Here is a 23,406-nt window from a genome sequence, read left to right on the forward strand (position 1 = left end):
TAGTATTAGTACTGGTACTAGAAGTTCTAATTCTACTAGTAGTACGTACTAGTACTAGTAGTACTTATTAGTACGTACAACAAATATGTACTAGAATACAAACTTGGAGTATTAGTAGTACATACTAGTATGTAATAGTAGTAGTATATACTAGTAGTGCTAGTATTACCAGTACTACTTACTACTACGAGTCATGCTTGTAGTACTTGCACTACTACGAGTAGTACTAGTAGTACTTACTAGTACTAATGGTATCTACTAGTATGTACTACAAGTGTGTACTACAATACATACTTGGAGTATTAGTAGTACATACTAATATGTACTAGTAGTAGCAGTAGTAGTAGTATATACTAGTAGTGCTAGTATTACTAGTAGTACTTACTACTACAAGTAGTACTAGTAGTACTTGTACTACTACGAGTAGTACTAGTAGTACTTGTACTACTACGAGTAGTACTAGTAGTACTTGTACTACTACGAGTAGTATTAGTAATACTAGTACTGCTACGAGTAGTACGAGTACTACAACTACTGGTAGTTGTAGTATTAGTAGTATGTAAGAGTACAACTACTACTAGTACATATTATTAGATTATACTAGTAGTACTAAGAGTATAGACAAGTAGTACATACTAATATATACTACCCGTACTAAGACATAATATAACTACTACTAGTATTACTACTAGTACGTACTAGTACTAGTAGTATTATGTACTAGTAGTGGTAGTATTACTAGTAGTACTTACTACTACGAATAGTACTAGTACTACGAGTATTACAAGTAGTACGTACTACTAATAATAGTACTAGTAGAACTAGTTCTACATGTATTAGTAGTATTAGTACTAATAATAGTAGTATTAGTACTGGTTTGTACTAGTAGTACTAGTATAACTTCCAGTACTTACTACTACGAGTAGTACTAGTAGTCCTTGTACTATTATGAGTTGTACTTGTACGACTACGAGTAGTACTTATACTACTAAGAGTGGTACAAGTACTACTACGAGTAGTACGAGTATTACTAATAGTACATACTACTACTAGTAGTATTAGTAGAATTAGTAATACTAGTACTAGTACTAGAAGTATTAATTCTACTAGTAGTACATACTAATACTTACTAGTATGTACTACAAGTATGTACTAGAATACATACTTGGAGTATCAGTAGTATATACTAGTATGTATTAATAGTAGTAGTAGTAGTACGTACTAGTAGTGCTAATATTACTAGTAGTACTTACTACTACGAGTAGTACTAGTAGTACTTATACTACTACGAGTAGTACTAGTAGTGCTTGTACTACTACGAGTAGTACGAGTACTACAACTACTGGTAGTAGTTGTACACACTAATATATACTACCTGTACTAGTACTAGTATGTACTAGTACTAGTATCACTGCTAGTACTAGTATTAGTAGTACTATTATGTACTAGTAGTATGTACTACTAGTACTAGCACGACTTGTAATACGAGTACTAATAGTGCTATTAGTACTAGTATGTACTAGTGGTTGTAGTATTACTAGTAGTACTTACTACTACGAGTAGTACTAGTAGTACTTGTACGACTACGAGTAGTACTAATAGTACTTGAACTACTACGAGTAGTACGAGAATTAGTAGTAGTAGAAATACTAATATTAGAAGTAGTATTAGTACTAGTAGTATTAGTACTAGTAGTACTAGAAGTACTAATACTACATACTAGTAGTATTAGTACTTATACTAGTAGTATTAGTACTAGAACTAGAAGTACTAATTCGACTGGTGGTACATACTAGTACTAATAGTGCTAACTAGTATGTACTACAAGTATGTACTAGAAAACCTACTTGAACTATTAGTAGTATATACTAGTATATACTAGTATATACTACCCATACTAGTAGTTCTAGTAGAACTAGTTCTACATGTACCTACTACTACTAGTAATTACTACTACTAGTAGTTCTAGTAGAACTAGTTCTACATGTACTACTAGTATGTACAAGCAGTACATACTAGTAGTATTAGCACTAGTCTTAAAAGTACTAATTCTACTAGTTGTACATACTAGTACTAATAGTACTTACTAGTATGCACTACAAGTATGTACTAGAATACATACTTGGAGTATTAGTAGTAGTAGTAGGAGTATGTACTAGTATTGCTAGTATTACTAGTAATACTTACTACTACGAGTAATACTAGGAGTACTAGTACTACTGCGAGTAGTACTAGAAGTACTTGTACTACTACGTCTAGTGGTAGTACTACAACTACTGATAGTAGTAGTAGTAGTATGTACTAGGACAACTACTACTTGTAGTAGTACTAGTAGTATGTACTAGTAGTACTTGTAGGGTAGACAAGTAGTAAATACTAATATATACTACCCGTACTAGTACATTAAATTACTTTTATTATTACTACTGCTAGTACTAGTATTAGTAATACTATTATGTACTAGTAGTATGTACTACTAGTACTAGCACGACTAGTATATACTAGTACTAGTAGTGTTACTATTACTAGTATGTACTAGTAGTGCTAATATTACTAGTAATACTTACTACTATGAGTAGTACTAGTAGTACTTGTACAACTACGAGTAGTACTAGAAGTACAAGTAGTACATACACTACTAGTTGTACTAGTTCTACATATACTACTAGTATGTATTGTGAGTACATACTTGTAGTATTAGTGCTAATACTAGTAGTATTAGTACTAGTACTAGTAGTATTAGTACTAGTAGTATTAGTACTAGTACTAATAGTATTAGTACTAGTAGTATTAGTACTAGTACTAGTACTAGTAGTATTAGTACTTGTAATAGAAGTATTAATTCTAATAGTAGTACATACAGTAATAATAGTATATACTAGTATGTACTAGAATACATACTTGGAGTATTAGTAGTACATACTAGTATGTAGTAGTAGTAGTAGTAGTATATACTAGTAGTGCCAATATTACCAGTAGTACTTACTACTACTCTAGTAGTACTTTTACTACTACGAGTAGTCATGGTAATACTTGTACTACTACGAGTAGTACGAGTACAACAACTACCGGTAGTAGTAGTACATGTACAAGTAGTAGTACTAGTAGTATGTACTAATACAACTACTACTAGTACATATTATTAGTACATACTAGTAGTACTACTAGTATAGAAAAGTAGTACATACTAATATATACTACCCGTACTAGTAAATAATATTACTACAACTAGAACTACTACTAGTACTAGCACGACTAGCACTAGTAGTACTATTATGTACTAGTAGTATGAACTGCTAGCACTAGCAAGACTAGTATGTACTAGTACTAGTAGTTTGACTAGTACTAGTATGTACTAGTAGTGCAAGTATTACTAGTAGTACTTACTACTACGTGGGTACAAGTAGTACTTGTACTACTAGTAGTACTTGTACTACTACGAGTAGTACCAGTAGTACTAATAGTACATACTACTACTAGTAGTACTAGTAGAACTTGTTCTACATGTACTACGAGTATGTACTGACAGTACATACTAGTAGTATTAGTATTAATACTAGTAGTATTAGTACTAGTACTAGAAGTACTAATTTTACTAGTAGTACATACTAGTTTTAATAGTACTTACTAGTATTTATTACAAGTATGTACTAGAATACTTACTTTGAGAATTAGTAGTACATACTAGTATGTACTAGTAATAGTAGTAGTAGTATGTACTAGTCGCGCTAGTATTACTAGTAGTACTTACTACTACGAGTAGTACTTGTAGTACGTGTACTACTACGAGTAGTGCGAGTACTATAACTACTGGTAGTTATAGTACATGTACTAGTAGTAGTACTAGTAGTGTGTACTAGTACAACTACAACTTGTATGTATTATTAGTACATACTAGTAGTACTAGTACCATAGACAAGTAGTACATATTAATATATACTACCCGTACTAGTACATGAGATTACTACAACTAGTACTACTGCTAGTACTAGTATTACTAGTAGTACATACTAGTATTACTATTACGAGTAGTGTTACTAGTACTAGTATTTACTGATAGTGCTAGTATTACTAGTAGTACTTACTACTTTGTGTAATACTAGTAGTACTTGTAGAACTACGAGTATTACTAGTAGTTCTTGTACTACTACGAGTAGTACGAGTATTACTAGTAGTACATACTACTAATAATAGTACTAGTAGAACTTTTTCTACATGTACTACTAATATGTACTAGAAGTACATATTAGTAGTATTAGTACTAATACTAGTAGTATTAGTACTGGTACTAGAAGTTCTAATTCTACTAGTAGTACGTACTAGTACTAGTAGTACTTATTAGTACGTACAACAAATATGTACTAGAATACAAACTTGGAGTATTAGTAGTACATACTAGTATGTAATAGTAGTAGTATATACTAGTAGTGCTAGTATTACCAGTACTACTTACTACTACGAGTCATGCTTGTAGTACTTGCACTACTACGAGTAGTACTAGTAGTACTTACTAGTACTAATGGCATCTACTAGTATGTACTACAAGTGTGTACTACAATACATACTTGGAGTATTAGTAGTACATACTAATATGTGCTAGTAGTAGTAGTAGTAGTAGTATGTACTAGTAGTGCTAGTATTACTAGTAGTACTTACTACTACAAATAGTACTAGTAGTACTTGTACTACTACGAGTAGTACTAGTAGTACTTGTACTACTACGAGTAGTACTAGTAGTACTTGTACTACTACGAGTAGTATTAATAGTACTAGTACTGCTACGAGTAGTACGAGTACTACAACTACTGGTAGTTGTAGTATTAGTAGTATGTAAGAGTACAACTACTACTAGTACATATTATTAGATTATACTAGTAGTACTAAGAGTATAGACAAGTAGTACATACTAATATATACTACCCGTACTAAGACATAATATAACTACTACTAGTATTACTACTAGTACATACTAGTATGTACTACTAGTACTAGTATAAGTAGTACTATTAGGTACTAGTAGTATGTACTAGTGATACTAGCACTACTGATACATATTAGTATTCGTACTATTACTAGTACTAGTATGTACTAGTGGTTTTAATATTACTAGTAGTACTTACTACTACGAGTAGTACTAGTAGTACTTGTACTATTACGAGTAGTACTAGTAGTATTAGTATTAATACTAATAGTATTAGTATTAATGCTAGTAGTATTAGTTTTAATACTAAAAGTACTACATCTACTAGTAATACATACTAGTACTAATAGTACTTACTAGTATTTATTAAATGTATGTACTAGAATTCATACTTGGAGTATTAGTACTACACACTAGTAGTATGTACTAGTTGTAATTGTATTATGTTCTAGTTGTAATTGTACTTCTACAAGTAGTATTAGTAGTACTTGTACTACTACGAGAAGTACTAAGAGTACTTGTACTACAATAAGTAGTACTAGAGATACTGGTACTACTACGAGTAGTACGAGTACTATAACTACTGGTAGTAGTAGTACATGTATTAGTAGTAGTACTAGTAGTATGTACTAGTACAACTACTACTAGTACTTATAATTAGTACATACGAGTAGTACTAGTAGTATAGACAAGTAGTACATCCTAATATATACTACCCGTACTAGTACATAATATTACTACTACAAGTACTACTGCTAGTACTAATATTACTATTAGTACATACAAGTATGTACTATTGGTACTAGTATTAGTAGTGTTACTAGTACTAGTATGTACTAGTAGTACTTGTATTACTAGTAGTACTAACTAATACGAGTAGCACTTGTACTACTACGAGTAGTACGAGTATTACTAGTAGTACATTCTACTTCTATAATACTAGTAGAACTAGTTCTACATGTACTAATAGTACATAGTAGTACTGATAGGACTTACTAGTATGTACTACAAGTATGTACTAGAATACATACTTGGAGTATTACTAGTACATACTAGTATGTACTAGTAGTAGTAGTAGTAGTAGTATGTACTACTAGTGCTAGTATTACTAGTAGTACTTACTACAACTAGTAGTACTAGTAGTACTTGTACTACTACGAGTAGTACTAGTAGTACTTGCACTACTACGAGTAGTATTAGTAGTACTTGTACTGCAACGAGTGGTACTAGTAGTACTTGTACTTCTACGAGTAGTACCAGTTGTATTACATGTAGAACTAGTTCTACTAGTTCTACATGTAATACTAATATGTACTAGCAGTACATACTAGTAGTACATATTAGTACTAATACTACTTACTAGTATGTATTACAAGTGCGTTTTAGAATACATACTTGGAGTATTAGTAGTACATACTAGTATGTACTAGTAGTAGTAGTAGTAGTATGTACAAGTAGTGTTGGTATGACTAGTAGTACTTACTACTACGAGTAGTACTGGTAGTATCTATACTATTACGAGTAGTATGAGTACTACAACTACTGGTAGTAGTAGTCCATGTAGTAGTAGTAGTACTAGTAGTATGTACTAGTACAACTACTACTAGTACATATTATTAGTACATACTAGTAGTACTAGTAGTATATACAAGTAGTACATACTAATATATACAACCCGTACTCGTACATAATATTACTATTACTAGTACTACTGCTAGTACTAGTTTTACTAGTAGTATATACTAATATGTACTACTAGTACTAGTATTAGTAGTAGTACTATTATGTATTAGTAGTATGTACTAGTAGTATGTACTACTAGTACTAGCACTAGTAGTACTAGTAGTGTTATTAGTACTAGTAGTGTAACTATTACTAGTATGTACTAGTAAGGCTAGTATTACTAGTATGACTTACTATCACGAGTAGTACGAGTATTACTAGTAGTACATACTACTTCTAGTAGAACTAGTTCTACATGTACTAGTAGAATGTACTAGCAGTACATACAAGTAGTATTAGTATTAATATTAGTAGTAATAGTACTTGTATTAGAAGTACTAATTCTATTAGTAGTACATACTGGTACTTATAGTACTTACTAGTTCGAACTATAAGTATGTACTAGAATACATACTTGGAGTATTAGTAGTACATACTAATATGTAGTAGTAGTAGTAGTAGTAGTATGTGCTAATAGTGCTAGTGGTACTAGTAGTATAGACAAGTAGTACATATTAATATATACTACCCGTACTAGTACATAATATTACTACTACTATTAGTACTACTGCTAGTACTAGTATTACTAATTGTACATACTAGTATGTACTACTAGTAGTAGTACTAGTAGTGCTAATATGTTTTAGTAGTATATACTACTAGTACTAACACAACTAGTACATACTAGTATTAATAGTGTTACTAGTACTAGTAACACTACTAGTACAAGTATGTACTAGTAGTGCTAGTATTACTAGTAATACTAGCTAGTACGAGTAGTACTAGTAGTACTTATACTACTACGAGTAGTACTAGTAGTACTTGTATTACAACGAGTAGTACGAGTATTACTAATGGTACATACTACTACTAGTAGTACTAGTTGAACAAGTTCTACATGTACTATTAGTATGTACTAGCAGTATATACTAGTAGTATTAGTACTAATACTAGTAGTATTAATAGTAATACTACTAGTATTAATACTAGAACTCGCAGTACTAATTCTACTAGTAGTACATACTAGTACTAATATTACTTACTAGTATATACTACAAGTATGTACTAGAATTCATACTTGGATTATTAATAGTACATACTAGTATGTACTAATAGTAGTAGTTGTTGTATGTACTAGTAGTGCTAGTATTACTAGTAGTACTTACTACTACGAGTAGTACTAGTATTACCTGTACTACTACGAGTAGTACTAGTAGTACTTGTACTACTACGAGTAGTACGAGTACTACAACTACTGGTAGTAGTAGTACATGTAGTAATAGTCGTACCAGTAGTATGTACTAGTGGAACTACTACAAGTACATATTATTAGTACATATTAGTCGTATTAGTAGTATAGATAAGTAGTACATACTAATATATACTACCTGTACTAGTACATAATATTACTACTACTAGTACTACTGCTAATACTTGCATTACTTGTAGTACATACTAGTATGTACGTCTAGTACTAGTATTAAGAGTACTATTATGTACTAGTAGTATGTACTAGTAGTACTAGCACTACTAGTATAAACTACTACTAGTAGTATTACTAGTACTAGTTTGTACTAGTTGTGCTCGTATTACTAGTAGTACTTACTTTTACGAGTAGTACGAGTATTACTAGTAGTACATACTACTTCTAGTAGAACTAGTTCTACATGTACCACTAATATGTACTAGCAGTACATAAAAGAAGTATTAGTAGTAATACTAGTAGTATTAGTACTTGTATTAGAAGTACTAATTCTACTAGTAGTACATACTGGTACTAATAGTACTTACTAGTATGTACGACAAGTATGTACTAGAATACATACTTGGAGTATTAGTAGTACATACTAGTATGTACTAGTAGTAGTAGTATGTACTAGTAATACTAGTACTAGTTACTACTACGAGTAGTACTTGTACTACTACGAGTAGTACTAGTAGTACGTATACTACTACGAGTAGTACGAGTACTACAACTACTGGAAGTAGTAGTACATGTACTAGTAGTAGTACTATTAGTTGTACACGTACAACTACTACTAGAACATATTTTTAATACATACTAGTAGTACTAGTAGTATAGACAAGTAGTACATACTAATATATACTACCCGTACTAATACATAATATTGCTACTACTAGTACTACTCCTGGTACTAGTATTACTAGTGGTACATACTAGTATGCAGTACTCGTACTAAGATTAGTAATACTAATGTGTACTAGTAGTATGTAATACTAGTACTGGCACCACTAGTACATACTAATTCTAGTAGTCTTTCTAGAACTGGTATGTACTAGTAGTGCTAGTATTACTAGTAGTACTTACTACTACGAGTAGTACTTACTACTACGAGTAGTACTAGTAGAACTTGTTGTACTACTAGTAGTACTAGTAATACTACGTGTAGTACGGGTATTACTAGTAGTACATACTACCATTAGTAGTACGAGTACAACTAGTTCTACATGTACTACTAGTATGTACTAGCAGTACATACAAGTAGTATTAGTACTAATACTAGTAGTATTTGTACTAGAAGTACCAATACTAATAGTATCGGTAATAATAGTATTAGAAGTACTAATACTAATAGTATCAGTAATAATATTAGTACTAGTACTAATAGTACTTACTAGTATGTACTACAACTATGTACTAGAATTAATACTTGGAGTATTAGTAGTACATACTAGTATGTACTAATAGTAGTAGTAGTAGTATGTACTAGTGTGCTAGTATTACTAGTAGTACTTACTACTACGAGTAGTACTAGTAGTACTTGTGTTATTACGAGTAGTACTAGTAAGACATGTACTACTACGAGAAGTACATGTACTAAACCTACTGGAAGTAGTAGTACATGTACTAGTAGTATGTACTAGTATAACTACTACTAGTATATATTATTAGTAAATATTAGTAGTACTAATAGTATAGACAAGTAGTACATACTAATATATACTACTCGTACTAAGACATAATAGAACTACTACTAGTTTTACTAGTAGTACATACTAGTATGTACTACTAGTACTAGTATTAGTAGTACTATTATGTACTAGTTGTATGTACTATTAGTACTAGCACTACTAGTACATACTTGTACTATTAGTTTTACTAGTACTAGTATGTACTAGTAGTGCTAGTAGTACTAGTAGTACTTACTACTACGAGTAGTACTAGTAGTACTTGTACTACTACGAGTAGTACCTGTATTACATACTACTAGTAGTACTAGTAGAACTAGTTCTACATGTACTACTAGTATGTGCTAGAAGTACATACTAGTAGTATTAGTACTAATACTGGTAGTATTAGTACTAATATTAGTAGTATTAGTACTAGTACTAAAAGTACTAAATCTACAAGTAGTACATACTTGTAATACTAATAGTACTTGCTACAACGAGTAGTACTTGTACTACTACGAGTAGTACTTGTACTACAAGTACTGGTAGTAGTAGTAGTAAGTACTACTAGTAATATTAGCACTATTAGTACATACTAGTACTAGTAACACTACTAGTACTAGTACTAGTATGTACTAGTAGTGTTAGTACTAGTAGTACACACTATTAGTACATAATAGTACTGCTAATACTAGTACTAGTAGTACATACTAGTAAGTACTACTAGTAATACTAGTACTAGCAGCAGTACTAGTAGTAGTAATATTATGTACTAGTACGGGTAGTATATATTAGTATATACAACTTGTGTATACTACTAGTACTACTAATATGTACTAATATTGTTTTAGTAGTAGTTGTGTTAGTACATACTACAAATACATGTACTACTACTACTAGTAGTTGTAGTACTCGTACTACTCGTAGTAGTACGAGTACTACTAGTACTAATCGTAGTAGTACGAGTACTACTAGTACTACTTGTAGTAGTAAGTACTACCAATAATACTAGCACTACTAGTACATACTACAACTAGTACATACTAATAAATACTACTAATACTCCAAGTATGTATTCTAGTACATACTTGTAGTACATACTAGTAAGTACTATTAGTACTAGTATGTACTACTAGTAGAAATAGTATTTCTAGTACTAGTACTAATACTACTAGTATGTACTGCTAAGACATACTATTAGTACATGTAGAACTAGTTCCACTAGTACTACTAGTATTAGTACGTGTTATTAGTAATACTCATACTACTCGTACTACTCGAAGAAGTGAGTACTACTAGTAATACTAGCACTACTAGTACTAGTAACAATACTAGCACTAGTATGTATTAGTAGTGCTAGCACTAGTAGTACATACTACTAGTACATAATTATACTACTAATACTAGTACTAGTTGTACATGCTAGTATGTACTACAAATAATACTAGTACTCGCAATAGTATTAATAGTAGTGATATTATCTACTCTTGCAGATAGTATATATTATTATGTACTAATAATATGTACTACTAGTATGTACTAATAATATGTACTAGTAGTAGTATATTAGTATATACTACTAGTACTTCTACTAGTACATATACTACTACTACGAGTAGTTGTAGTACTCGTACCACCCATAGTAGTACAAGTACTACTAGTACTACTCGTAGTAGTAATTACTACAAGCAATACTACCACTACTAGTAGATACTACTACTACTACTAGTACATACTAAAATGTACTACTAATACTCCAAGTTTGTTAGCTAGTACAAACTTGTAGTACATACTAGTAAGTACTATTTGTACCAGTTTATACCACTAGTAGAATTAGAACTTCAAGTACTAGTTCTAATATTACTACTAATAGTACTAATACTACTAGTATGTACTGCTAGTACATACTAGAAGTACTTTTAGAACTAGTTCTACTAATACTACTAGTAGTAGTATGTACTACTAGTAATACTCGTAGTAGCACAAGTACTACTAGTACTACTCGTAGTAATACATGTATTACTAATACTACTCGTAGTAGTAAGTACTACTACTAATACTAGCACTACGAGTACATACTAGTACTAGTAACCTAACTAGTACTAGTATGTACTAGTAATGCTAGTAATAGTAGTACATACTGCTAGTACATAATAGTACTATTAGTTTTAGTACTAGTATTACATACTAGTATGTATTACTAGTAATTTTAGTACTTGCAGTAAAACTATTAGTAGTAATATTATGTACTAGTACGAGTAGTATATATTAGTATGTACTACTTGTCTATACTACTAGTACTACTAATCTGTACTAATAATATGTACTAGTGGTAGTTGTATAAGTACATACTACTAGTACTACTACTACCAGTAATTGTAGTACTCGTACTACTCGTAGTAGTACAAATACTACTAGTACTACTTGTAGTTGTACAAGTACTACTAGTACTACTCGTAGTAGTACAAGTACTACTTGTAGTAGTAAGTACTACTAGTAATACGAGCACTACTAGTACATACTACTACTACTACTAGTACATACTAGTATGTACTACTAATACTCCAAGAATGTATTCTAGTACATACTTGTAATACATACTAGTAAGTACTATTAGTACGAGTAGGAACTACTAGTAGAATTAGTACTTCTAGTACTAGTACTAATACTACTAGTATTAGTACAAATACTACTAGTATGTACTGCTAGTACATACTAGTAGTACATGCAAAACTAGTTCTACTAGTACTACAGTAGTAGTATGTACTACTAGTAATACTCGTACTACTCGTAGTAGTATAAGTACTACTCGTAGTAATGCAAGTACTACTAGTACTACTCGTTGTAGTAATTACTACTAGTAATATTAGCACTACTAGTACATACTAGTACTGTAACACTACTAGTACTAGTATGTACTTGTAGTGCTAGTACTAATAGTATATACTACTAGTACATAATGGTATGTACTAATAATATGTACTTGTAGTAGTTGTATTAGTACATACTACTTGTACTTCTACTAGTACTCCTACTACTACTACCAGTAGTTGTAGTATTCGTACCACTCGTAGTAGTACCAGTACAACCAGTACTACTAGTAGTAGTAAGTACCACTAATAATACTAGCACTACTAGAACATACTTGAAGTTCATACAAGAAATTAATATTAGTTCAAGTATATACTACTAGTAGAATTAGTACTTCTAGTATTAGTACTAATACTATTAGTATTAGTACTAATACTATTAGTATTAGTACTAATACTACTGGTATGTACTGCTAGTACTTGTAAAACTAGATCTACTAGAACTACTAGTAGTAGTATGTACTACTAGTAATACTCTCACTACTCGTAGTAGTACGAATACTACTAGTACTCTCGTAGGAATACAAGTACTACTAGCACTACACGTAGTAGTAAGTACTACTAGTAATGCTAGCACTACTAGTACATAATTGTACTATTATTACCGATACTAGTAGTACGTACTAGTATGTACAACTAGTAATACTTGTACTAACTGTAGTACTAGTAGTAGTAATATTATGTACTAGTACGGGTAGTATATATTAATATGTACTACTTGTCTATACTACGAGTTCTACTGGTACTACTCGTAGTAGTACAAGTACTACTCATAGTAGTTGTAGTACTCGTACTATGAGTAGGAGTACATGTACAACTAGTACTACTCGTAATAGTACAAGTACTACTAGTACTACTTGTAGTAGTAAGTACTACTAGTAGCACTAGCACTACTAGTACGCACTACTGCTACTACTACTAGTACATACTAGTATGTACTACTAATACTCCAAGTATGTATACTAGTACATACTAGTATGTACTACTAATACTCCAAGTATGTATACTAGTACATACTTGTAAGTACTATAAGTACTAGTATGTACTACTAGTAGAATTAGTACTTCTAGTACTAGTACTAATACTACAAGTATTAGTACTAATACTACTTGTATGTACTGCTAGTACCTACTAGTAGTATGTACGGCTAGTACAAACTAGTAATACATGTAAACTAGTTCTACTAGGTCCACTAGTAGTAGTATGTACTACTAGTAATACTCGTACTACTCGTAGTAGTACAAATACTACTTGTACTACTCGTAGTAGTACATGTACTTCTAGTACTACTCTAGTAATACTAACACTACTAGTACATACTACTACTACTAGTAGTACATGCTAGTATGTACTACTAATTCTCCAAGTATGTATTCTAGTACATACTTGTAGTACATACTAGTACGTACTATTAGTATTAGTATGTACTACTAGTAGAATTAGTAGTTCTAGTACTAGTATTAATACCACTACTATTAGTACTATTACTACTAGTATGTACTGCTTGTACATACTATTAGTATTAGTATGTACTACTAGTAGAATTAGTAGTTCTAGTACTAGTATTAATACTACTACTATTAGTACTATTACTACTAGTATGTACTGCTTGTACATACTAGTAGTACATGTAGAACTAGTTCTACTAGTACTACTGGTAGTAGTACGTACTACTAGTAATACTCGAACTACTAGTAGTAGTAGAAGTACTACTAGTATTACTCGTAGTAGTACAAGTACTATTAGCACTACCAGTAGTAGTAAGTAGTACTAGTAATACTAGCACTACTAGTACATACTAGTACTAATAAAACTACTAGTATTATTATGTACTAGTAGTGCTAGTACTAGTTGTACATACTACTAGTACATAATAGTACTACAAATACTAGTACTAGTAGTACATACTAGTATGTACTACTAGTAATACTGATACTAGCAGTAGTACTAGAAGTAGTAATATTATGTACTAGTACGGGTATTATATATTAGTTTGTACGACTTGTCAATACTACTAGCACTATTAGTATGTTCTAATTATACATACAACTAGTACATGTACTACTACGAGTAGTACTTGTAGTACTCGTATTACTTGTAGTGGTGCAAGTACTACTAGTACAACTCGTTGTAGTACAAGTACTACTCGTAGTAGTATAAGTCCTATTAGTATTACTTGTAGTAGTAAGTACTACTAGTAATACTAGCACTACTAGTACATACTACTACTACAACTATTAATACATGCTAGTATGTACTACTAATTCTCCAAGTATGTATTCTAGTACATACTAGTAAGTACTATTCGTACTAGTATGTACTACTAGTTGAATTAGTACTTCTAGTACTAGTACTAATACTACTAGTATTAGTACTAATATTACTAGTTGTACAGGTAGTACATACTAGTATTCCAAGTAGAACTAGTTCTACTAGTACTATTAGTAGTACTATTTACTAATAGTACTACTAGTAGTAGTAAGTACTACCAGTAGTACTATTTACTAATAGTACTACTCGCAGTAGTAAGTACTACCAGTAATACTTCAACTTCTAGTACATACTAGTACTAGTAACACAACTAGTACTAGTATGTACTAGTCGTCTTAGTACCAGTAGTATATTCTACTAGTACATAATAGTACTACTAATACTAGTATTAGTAGTACGTACTAGTAGTACTACTACATACTAGTATGTACTACTAGTAATACTAGTACTAGTAGTAGTACTAGTAGTAGTAATATTATGTACTAGTATGTGTAGTATATATTAGTATGTACTACTTGTTTGTAATACTAGTACTACTAGTATATACTAATAATATGTACTAGTAGCAGTTATACTAGTACATACTACTAGTACTACTACTACTACATGTACTACTACAACCAGTAGTTGTAATACTCGTACTACTCGTAGTAGTACAAGTACTGCTAATTCTAGTCGTAGTAGTACAAGTACTACTAGTACTACTCGTAGTAGTAAGTACTACTATTAATACTACCACTACTAGTACAAACTACTACTGGTGCTAGTAGTTCATATTAGTATGTACTACAAATACTCCAAGTATGTATTCTAGTACATACTTGTAGTACATACTAGTAAGTCATATTAGTACTAGTATGTACTACTAGTAGAATTAGTACTTCTAGTACTAGTACTAATACTATTAGTATCAATACTACCAGTATGTACATCAAGTACATACTAGTAGTACATGTAGAACTAGTATGTACATGTAATACTCGTACTACTTATAGTAGTATGTACTACTAGTAATACTCGTACTTCTCGTAGTAGTACAAGTACTACTAGTACTACTCGTAGTAGTGCAAGTACTACTAGTACTACTCGTAAAAGTAAGTACAACTAGTAATACTAGCACTACTAGTACATACTAGTACTAGAAACACTACTAGTATTAGTATGTACTAGTAGTGCTAGTAGTAGTAGTACATACTACTAGTACAAAATAGTATTACTAATGCTAGTTTTAGTAGTACATACTAGTATGTACTACTAGTAATACTAGTACTAGCAGTAGTAGTAATATTATGTGCTAGTACGAGTAGTATATATTAGTATGTACTACTTGTCTATACTACTAGTACTACTTGTATGTACTATTAATATGTACTAGTAGCAGTTGTACAAGTACATACTACTAGTACTACTACTAGTACATGTACTACTACTACCAATAGTTGTAGTACTCATACTACTCGTAGTTGTAAAAGTACTACTAATACTACTCGTAGTAGTACAAGTACTACTAGTACTACTCGTAGTTGTAAGTACTACTAGAAATACTAGCACTACTAGTACATACTACTACTACTACTAGTACATACTATTATGTACTACTAATACTCCAAGCATGTATTCTAGTACGTACTTGTAGTACATACTAGTAAGTACTATTAGTACTAGTAAGTACTACTAGTAGAATTAGTACTTCTAGTACTAGTACTAGTACTACTAGTATTAGTAGTAATAATACAAGTATGTGCTGGTAGTACATATTAGTAGTACATGTAGAACTAGTTCTGCTAGTAGTAAAAAGTACTATTTGTAATACTCATACTACTCGTAGTAGTACAAGTACCACTAGTACTACTCGTAGTAGTAGAAGTACTACTCGTAGTAGTAAGTACTACTAGTAATACAAGCACTACTAGTACATACTAGTACTAGTATGTACAAGTAGTGCTAGTACTAGTAGTACAAACTACTTGTACATAATAGTACTACGAATACTAGTACTAATATTAATACTAATACTAGTACATAATAGTACATACTAGTAGTACTAGCAGTAGTACTAGTAGTTGTAATATTATGTACTACTACGGGTAGTATATATTAGTATGTACTACTTGTCTATACTACTAATACTACTAGTATGTACTAATATTATGTACTAGTAGTAGTTGTACCAGTACATATTACTAGTACTACTACTAGTACATGTACTACTAGTTCTACTCGTAGAAGTACAAGTACTACTAGTACTTCTCGTAGTATTAAGTACTACTAGTATTACTAGCACTACTAGTACAAACTACTATTACTACTACTAGTACATAGTAGTATGTACAACTAATACACCAAGTTCGTATTCTAGTACATACTTGTAGTGCATACTAGTAAGTACTATTAGTACTAGTATGTACTACTAATAGATATAATACTTCTAGTACTAGTACTAATGCTACTAATATTAGTACTATTACTACTGGTACTACTAGTATGTACTAATAATATGTCCTAGTAGTAGTTGTATTAGTACATACTACTACTAGTACATGCACCACTACTACTACTAGTACATATACTACTGCTACCAATAGTTGTAGTACTCGTACAAATACCAGTACTACTAGTACTACTCGTAGTAGTACAAGTACTACTAATACTACTCGTCGTAGTAAGTACTACTACTAATACAAGCACTACTAGTACATACTACTACAAGTACATACTAGTATGTACTACTATTACTCCATGTACGTATTCACGTACATACTTGTAGTACATACTAGCAAGTACTATTTGTACTAGTATGTACTACTAGTAGAATTAGTAGTTCTAGTACTAGTATTAATACTACTACTATTAGTACTATTACTACTAGTATGTACTGCTTGTACATACTAGTAGTACATGTAGAACTAGTTCTACTAGTACTACTGGTAGTAGTACGTACTACTAGTAATACTCGAACTACTAGTAGTAGTAGAAGTACTACTAGTATTACTCGTAGTAGTACAAGTACTATTAGCACTACCAGTAGTAGTAAGTAGTACTAGTAATACTAGCACTACTAGTACATACTAGTACTAATAAAACTACTAGTATTATTATGTACTAGTAGTGCTAGTACTAGTTGTACATACTACTAGTACATAATAGTACTACAAATACTAGTACTAGTAGTACATACTAGTATGTACTACTAGTAATACTGATACTAGCAGTAGTACTAGAAGTAGTAATATTATGTACTAGTACGGGTATTATATATTAGTTTGTACGACTTGTCAATACTACTAGCACTATTAGTATGTTCTAATTATACATACAACTAGTACATGTACTACTACGAGTAGTACTTGTAGTACTCGTATTACTTGTAGTGGTGCAAGTACTACTAGTACAACTCGTTGTAGTACAAGTACTACTCGTAGTAGTATAAGTCCTATTAGTATTACTTGTAGTAGTAAGTACTACTAGTAATACTAGCACTACTAGTACATACTACTACTACAACTATTAATACATGCTAGTATGTACTACTAATTCTCCAAGTATGTATTCTAGTACATACTAGTAAGTACTATTCGTACTAGTATGTACTACTAGTTGAATTAGTACTTCTAGTACTAGTACTAATACTACTAGTATTAGTACTAATATTACTAGTTGTACAGGTAGTACATACTAGTATTCCAAGTAGAACTAGTTCTACTAGTACTATTAGTAGTACTATTTACTAATAGTACTACTAGTAGTAGTAAGTACTACCAGTAGTACTATTTACTAATAGTACTACTCGCAGTAGTAAGTACTACCAGTAATACTTCAACTTCTAGTACATACTAGTACTAGTAACACAACTAGTACTAGTATGTACTAGTCGTCTTAGTACCAGTAGTATATTCTACTAGTACATAATAGTACTACTAATACTAGTATTAGTAGTACGTACTAGTAGTACTACTACATACTAGTATGTACTACTAGTAATACTAGTACTAGTAGTAGTACTAGTAGTAGTAATATTATGTACTAGTATGTGTAGTATATATTAGTATGTACTACTTGTTTGTAATACTAGTACTACTAGTATATACTAATAATATGTACTAGTAGCAGTTATACTAGTACATACTACTAGTACTACTACTACTACATGTACTACTACAACCAGTAGTTGTAATACTCGTACTACTCGTAGTAGTACAAGTACTGCTAATTCTAGTCGTAGTAGTACAAGTACTACTAGTACTACTCGTAGTAGTAAGTACTACTATTAATACTACCACTACTAGTACAAACTACTACTGGTGCTAGTAGTTCATATTAGTATGTACTACAAATACTCCAAGTATGTATTCTAGTACATACTTGTAGTACATACTAGTAAGTCATATTAGTACTAGTATGTACTACTAGTAGAATTAGTACTTCTAGTACTAGTACTAATACTATTAGTATCAATACTACCAGTATGTACATCAAGTACATACTAGTAGTACATGTAGAACTAGTATGTACATGTAATACTCGTACTACTTATAGTAGTATGTACTACTAGTAATACTCGTACTTCTCGTAGTAGTACAAGTACTACTAGTACTACTCGTAGTAGTGCAAGTACTACTAGTACTACTCGTAAAAGTAAGTACAACTAGTAATACTAGCACTACTAGTACATACTAGTACTAGAAACACTACTAGTATTAGTATGTACTAGTAGTGCTAGTAGTAGTAGTACATACTACTAGTACAAAATAGTATTACTAATGCTAGTTTTAGTAGTACATACTAGTATGTACTACTAGTAATACTAGTACTAGCAGTAGTAGTAATATTATGTGCTAGTACGAGTAGTATATATTAGTATGTACTACTTGTCTATACTACTAGTACTACTTGTATGTACTATTAATATGTACTAGTAGCAGTTGTACAAGTACATACTACTAGTACTACTACTAGTACATGTACTACTACTACCAATAGTTGTAGTACTCATACTACTCGTAGTTGTAAAAGTACTACTAATACTACTCGTAGTAGTACAAGTACTACTAGTACTACTCGTAGTTGTAAGTACTACTAGAAATACTAGCACTACTAGTACATACTACTACTACTACTAGTACATACTATTATGTACTACTAATACTCCAAGCATGTATTCTAGTACGTACTTGTAGTACATACTAGTAAGTACTATTAGTACTAGTAAGTACTACTAGTAGAATTAGTACTTCTAGTACTAGTACTAGTACTACTAGTATTAGTAGTAATAATACAAGTATGTGCTGGTAGTACATATTAGTAGTACATGTAGAACTAGTTCTGCTAGTAGTAAAAAGTACTATTTGTAATACTCATACTACTCGTAGTAGTACAAGTACCACTAGTACTACTCGTAGTAGTAGAAGTACTACTCGTAGTAGTAAGTACTACTAGTAATACAAGCACTACTAGTACATACTAGTACTAGTATGTACAAGTAGTGCTAGTACTAGTAGTACAAACTACTTGTACATAATAGTACTACGAATACTAGTACTAATATTAATACTAATACTAGTACATAATAGTACATACTAGTAGTACTAGCAGTAGTACTAGTAGTTGTAATATTATGTACTACTACGGGTAGTATATATTAGTATGTACTACTTGTCTATACTACTAATACTACTAGTATGTACTAATATTATGTACTAGTAGTAGTTGTACCAGTACATATTACTAGTACTACTACTAGTACATGTACTACTAGTTCTACTCGTAGAAGTACAAGTACTACTAGTACTTCTCGTAGTATTAAGTACTACTAGTATTACTAGCACTACTAGTACAAACTACTATTACTACTACTAGTACATAGTAGTATGTACAACTAATACACCAAGTTCGTATTCTAGTACATACTTGTAGTGCATACTAGTAAGTACTATTAGTACTAGTATGTACTACTAATAGATATAATACTTCTAGTACTAGTACTAATGCTACTAATATTAGTACTATTACTACTGGTACTACTAGTATGTACTAATAATATGTCCTAGTAGTAGTTGTATTAGTACATACTACTACTAGTACATGCACCACTACTACTACTAGTACATATACTACTGCTACCAATAGTTGTAGTACTCGTACAAATACCAGTACTACTAGTACTACTCGTAGTAGTACAAGTACTACTAATACTACTCGTCGTAGTAAGTACTACTACTAATACAAGCACTACTAGTACATACTACTACAAGTACATACTAGTATGTACTACTATTACTCCATGTACGTATTCACGTACATACTTGTAGTACATACTAGCAAGTACTATTTGTACTAGTATGTACTACTAGTAGAATTAGTACTTCTAGTACTAGTACTAATACTACTACTATTAGTACAAATACTACTAGTATGAACTGCTAGTACATACTAGTAATACATGTAGAACTAGTTCTACAAGTAATGCTAATAGTTGTATGTTCTACTCGTAATACTCGAACTACTCGTAATAGTACAAGTACTATTAGTACTACTCGTAGTAGTACAAGTACTACTAGTACTACTTGTAGTAGTACAAGTACTACTAGTACTACTGGTAGTAGTAAGTACTACTAGTACTAGTAACACATTAGTATTAGTATGTACTTGTAGTGCCAGTATTAGCAGTACATACTACTGAAACTCCAAGTATATATTCTAGTACATACTTGTAGTACATACTGATAAGTACTATTAGTACTAGTATGTACTATTAGTAGAATTAGTACATCTAGTACTAGTACTAATACTACTAGATTAGTACTATTACTACTAGTACGTACTAGCAGTACATACTAGTAGTATATGTGGAACTAGTTCTACAAGTACCACTACTAGTAGTAAGTACTACTAGAAATACTCGTACTACTCGTAGTAGTACAAGTACTACTAGTACTACTCGTAGTAGTACAAGTACTACTAGTACTACTCATAGTAGTTAGTACTACTCATAATATTAGCACTACTAGTACATATTAGTACTAGAAATACTACTAGTATTAGTATGTACTAGAAGTGCTAGTATTAGTAGTACATACTACTAGTACGTAATAGTACTACTACTACTAGTTCCAGTAGTACATACGAGTATGTACTATTAGTAATACAAGTACTAGCAGTAGTAGTAATATTATGTACGAGTACGAGGAGTATATTAGTATGTACTACTTGTCTATACTACTAGTACTACTAGAATGTAATATTGATATGTACTAGTAGTAGTTGTACAAGTACATACTACCCGTACTTCTACTAGTACATGTACTACTACTACTAATAGTTGTAGTACTCGTACTACTCGTAGTTGTAAAAGTACTACTAGTACTACTCGTAGTAGTACAAGTACTACTAGTACTACTCGTAATAGTAAGTAGTACTAGTAATACTAGCACTACTAGTACATACTAGTACTACTTCTACTAGTACATACTAGTTTGTACTACAAATACTCCAAGTATGTATTCTACTACATACTTGTAGTGCATACTAGTAAGTACTATTAGTATCATTATGTACTACTAATAGAAATTGTACTTCTAGTACTACTACTATTACTACTTGTATTAGTACGAATACTACTAGTATGTACTGCTAGTACATACGAGAAGTACATGTAGAACTAGTTCTACTAGTACAAGTTTTACTATTACTACTCGTAGTAGTACAAGTACTACTATTACTACTCGTAGTAATACAAGTACTACTCGTAGTAGTAAGGACTACCAATATTACTCGTAGTAGTAAGTACTACGAGTACTAGTAACACTACTAATATTAGTATGTACTTGTAGTGCTAGTACTAGTAGTACATACTACTAGTACATAATAGTACTACTAATACTTGTACAAGTGATACATAATAGTACTACTAATACTTGTACAAGTGGTACATACTAGTATGTACTACTAATAATATCGTACTAGCAGTAGTACTACTAGTAGTAATGTTATGTACTAGTACGGGTAGTATGTATTAGTATGTACTACTTGTCTATACCACTAGTACTACAAGTACGTAATAATAATATGGACTAGTAGTAGTTGTACAAGTACATATTATTAGTACTACTACTAATACTTGTACTACTACTACCAGTAGTTGTAGTACTTGTACTACTCGTAGTAGTACAAGTACTACAAGTACTCCTCGTAGTAGTACATGTACTACGAGTACTACTCGTAGTAGTTAGCACTACGAGTAATACTAGCACTACTAATACATACTACAACTACTACTAGTAGTACATACTAGAAGGTACTATTAATACTCCAAGTACGTATTCTAGTCCATACTTGTAGTATATACTAGTAACTACTATTAGTACTAGTATGTACTACTAGTAGAATTAGTACTTCTAGTACTAGTACTAATACTACTAGTATGTACTGCTAGTACATACTAGTAGTACATGTAGAACTAGTTTTACTAGTAGTAGTATGTACTACTAGTAATACTAGTACTACTCGTAGTAGTACAAGTACTACTAGTACTACTCATAGTAGTATAAGTACTACTAGTACTACTCGTAGTTGTAACTACTACTAGTAATATTAACACTACTAGTACGTACTACTACTAGTAGTACATACTAGTATGTACTACTAATACTCCAAGTATGTATTCTAGTACATACTTGTAGTTCCTACTAGTATGTACTACTAGTAGTATTA

Source organism: Amborella trichopoda, chromosome 8 (genome assembly GCF_054954075.1).
Source record: "Amborella trichopoda isolate Santa Cruz 75 chromosome 8, AtrichopodaSantaCruz75HAP2 v2.0, whole genome shotgun sequence".
NCBI lineage: Eukaryota > Viridiplantae > Streptophyta > Magnoliopsida > Amborellales > Amborellaceae > Amborella > Amborella trichopoda.